We start from the raw sequence: 3,796 nt of genomic DNA on the forward strand, positions 1-3,796 counted from the left end.
TGTATTATTTGTTGAAACTGTACTTTCGATTTGATTTGAAACTGTCTCATTGCTATATGTTTATCAATAAAACTTTGAATAGAAAAAAAAGAAAGAAAGAAAACCATAGAAAAAATAAAGACAAAGCAGAAATTATTGTAATAGAAAAATACAAGAGCAAAAATCATGTCAGCAAAATGAATCGAAATTATATATGAAATTAATAAATAGAGACACATCAAGAAAAAGATGATAAATATATTACTAATACTCAACATTATAAAAGGTTATCACCATCTCTTAGGCACATATAAAAATAATAAGAGATTATTAGAAACAAATTTATGAATCTAAAATTGCAAATTTAGTTGAAACAAAGTCCATGAAAAGCACAACTTATCAAAGGTGATATAAACTGTCTAAATAGTCTTAAATTTGCCTAAAAATTGAATCTAATTGTTTTTGTATCCCTCAGTGCCAAACCTGTCCTTTTTTGTTTTGCTTGAGGTGCTAGAACATTTGTCCCTTGCGGATTGGGACAGTGCTGAGCTAGCAACAGAGGGTGCTAAAGAGCACTAGGTGGGGAGACAACTTTCTTCCTATTCCAGGGCTGTCTTCTGAGCTCGCTCAGTGGTGGATCTGGGCAGCAACAAGCAAGGCACCAGAGGGTGTTCCCCATCCTCTCGCCCATCCTGGCCCCAGTTCCTGCCCTGCTGGCTCAGGCTACTGTAATTGCAATAGAGATTTCCTCCTTTAGGGGTCCTTCACGTCGCCTGAGGCCTGGTGGCACTCCACCTATGCTTCTGGCTTGCTAGCCCTGCTTTGTGATCCTAGCCCGGCCAACCTCAGCCCACTGACTTTGGTTCTGCTCTTGCTCTAGAAAATTCAACAAATTTCTCTAACAAGTTGCAACCATCCTTCTTCAACAAATCTAAATCCCAGACTAAGTGAGACGCATCCTGATCCTAAACCTATTCCTACCTTGAGGACTATCTCCAACCCAAAGATCTTCCTTAGCGCTTTCTTTAGTTCTTCATCCCTAAAACCCTGTAAATAGTTTATAATTCTTGACCTTCTATCTTCCCTTTTCAAATTACTTTTTTTAAGATCCAAGTTTTTTTATTCTCTTCATGTTATCTCTTTCTTTTTTAAGAGAATAAAAATAGTTTACAAAAAGTGTATTAGAAGCCATACAGAATTTCACTGACCAAGATGATAGCAATCCAACAGTGGTTCTTACACTGCATGTTGTTGTCTTCAAATCAGTTGCTCAGATTACCAAATATAACCATGCAAAAATTGGTCACAAAATTAAAAGGAAGAAAATATTTCAGCATGAGCTGCTCCTTTCAATAGAGCAGTAGAAATCAGCAGTACAACCATCCAGGCTCTCCTGTGTGCACACCAACTGGTGCTCTGTCCCCTGGCTGGACCCCAACCAATTCACTGATTTTGATGGAAAAAAAAATTCCTGCAAAATAAATTGGGGGCTTGATTATTTTTCCTTGTAAAAGCTGAAAAAAAAATCATTACTGTTCTACAAAGCCTTGCAGAGAATAAAAATAAAGAAATAATCCTTCCCAACTCATTGTGAGAGACCAATATAAAGTTTATACTAACATTTGATGAGGGTAGTACAAGAAAGAAAATGTAAAGGAGATTGTCTCTCTCTCTCTCTCATGAATATACACCCAAAACGTCTAAATTTAGACTTAGAAAATAATCCACCAACATCTTAAAAGGATAGCATATTATGGTGAAGCATAGTCAAGACTGATTTTGTTTACTTTATTATAAAAATGTAGGACAAAAAGTTTATGTTTATCTCATTAAATTTAAAATATCAACAGCAATTCAGGATTTTTAAAAGCACTATTAGAATTAAGTAAATTAAGCAAGTTGGTTGTAAATACAATGTACAAAAATCAAATACATTTCTAACAACAGAAAAAAAAATCAAATTATTGGGGAAATCTAATAAAAGATAACAAAACTTTGCACATTATTTAAAATATTCCTGAGAGAAATTTAAGAATGAAGAAATGGAGGAAAAAAAAAAAATCCTTATAAGGGGGCGTGGCCCTAGCTCAGGCCTTTAAGTGGCTGCTTCCACAAAGCTCTCAGCCTCAGGTTGCTGGAGTTTGAACCTCACAACTCTCCCGCTGGCCAAAAGTGCCCTGAAGCCATTCGAGGAACAAAAAAAAAAAAAAAAAAAAAAAAAAGAAATGGAGGAACATACACATTCATGAACTGGAACCCTCAACATTTTAAAGATGTCAATTGTGCCCAAATTGCTTCAGCTTTCACTCAATTATAACAAAAATGTCATTGATTTCTTCAGAAATCACATGACAAAGTATCAACATTGAAGAAAAAGGTTGAAAGGCTTGCCCTTTATCAGATATCAAATTTATTATAAAGCTGCAGTAATTAAAAAGAAGTAGTATTGGTGCAAAGATAGCAAATGAAAAGGAAAGAAACAGAACCCCACTTGCATCGATCACCACTTGGCTCGTGACAGATACTGTATCCTCCTCAGTCTGCTGATGAAAGCAATGGTCTATTCCATAAACAGTTCTGGGAAAATTGAATTTCCATATAAGAATAAAATGGGCCTTGATTTATACCTCCAACTAAACCCCAAAATCAATTTCAGATGGATGATATACCTAAAGCACAAAAGAAAAATGAATATAGTTTTAGGAGATAACAAGCGAATATCTGACAAACAGGAGACACACACACACACAGAGAAATAGAGAGATAGAAGTAGAGATACACACATACAGAGAGAGAGAGAGAGAGAGAGAGAGAGAGAGAGAGAGAGAGACAAAAGCATCATTGGCAAGAATGAGGAGCAACTGCACCTGGATTCACTGCTCCTTTACACACCCGCTTTGAAAAATTATTTGACAACTCTAAGGCTAAACATAAGCAATTTTATTCCTAGGTAAACAAAGAAACAAATGCTTCTATCCACCAACATGCATGCAAATATATTTTAACAGCAGTATTTCTAACAGTGAAAAGCCTAGAAGTTACTCAAGTTCCTTATCAAAATAAAATGTATACATAAGTCAGGGTATGATCTTCAAATTAATATTCTTTCAGCCATGCAAAAAGCTAATTACTGCCATATGCAGCAGCGCTGATGAACCTCAGCGACATAATCTCTCACAGACATGCAAGAGTACAGGTTGTGTGGTTTCATTAAATAAATATTTTTAACAGGAAAAATAATCTTAGGCAGCAGAGGTCAGAGTTAGTGGACCCGCAGTGGACTCACAGTGGAGCACAGGGGAGCTCCAGGACTGACAACAATGCCACACAGCTCCTTCGGGTCTCCAGTGCACCACACTCCTTTTGCTTCCCCCTGTATCTAATGCTTCAGGTGGTCACTGTAAGTCTACCTCATAAATGCATCCAGACATATATATGACATATATGTGATATATGCATAAAATCTATTTCTCTAACAAACCTTCATTCATATAAACCTTATTAAAAGTTATGTGTCTTTCATTACATTTATAACCATCTAGAAAGGGCACAACTATGGTGGGAGAACCTCTTTGATTACCAGTGGCTCCGAGTGGAGGGAGATTTTGCCTGCATAGGGCAGCAGGGGCACCGCTCTGCATGGTGGGACTGTTTTGCATCCTAGTAGCAGTAGTGGTTATGTGACATCGAGAGCTGTACATTTTTCTACAGTTAACTTTTTTTTTTTTTTTTTTTTGTATTTTTAGGGAAGGATCTACGGGGTGTTCAGGGTCTCACTACTAGATTGGACTCATAGTGATCCACCTGTTTACAGCCT

The sequence above is a fragment of the Octodon degus genome, unplaced genomic scaffold (assembly GCF_000260255.1).
Source record: "Octodon degus isolate 3935 unplaced genomic scaffold, OctDeg1.0 scaffold00075, whole genome shotgun sequence".
NCBI classification, from domain to species: domain Eukaryota; kingdom Metazoa; phylum Chordata; class Mammalia; order Rodentia; family Octodontidae; genus Octodon; species Octodon degus.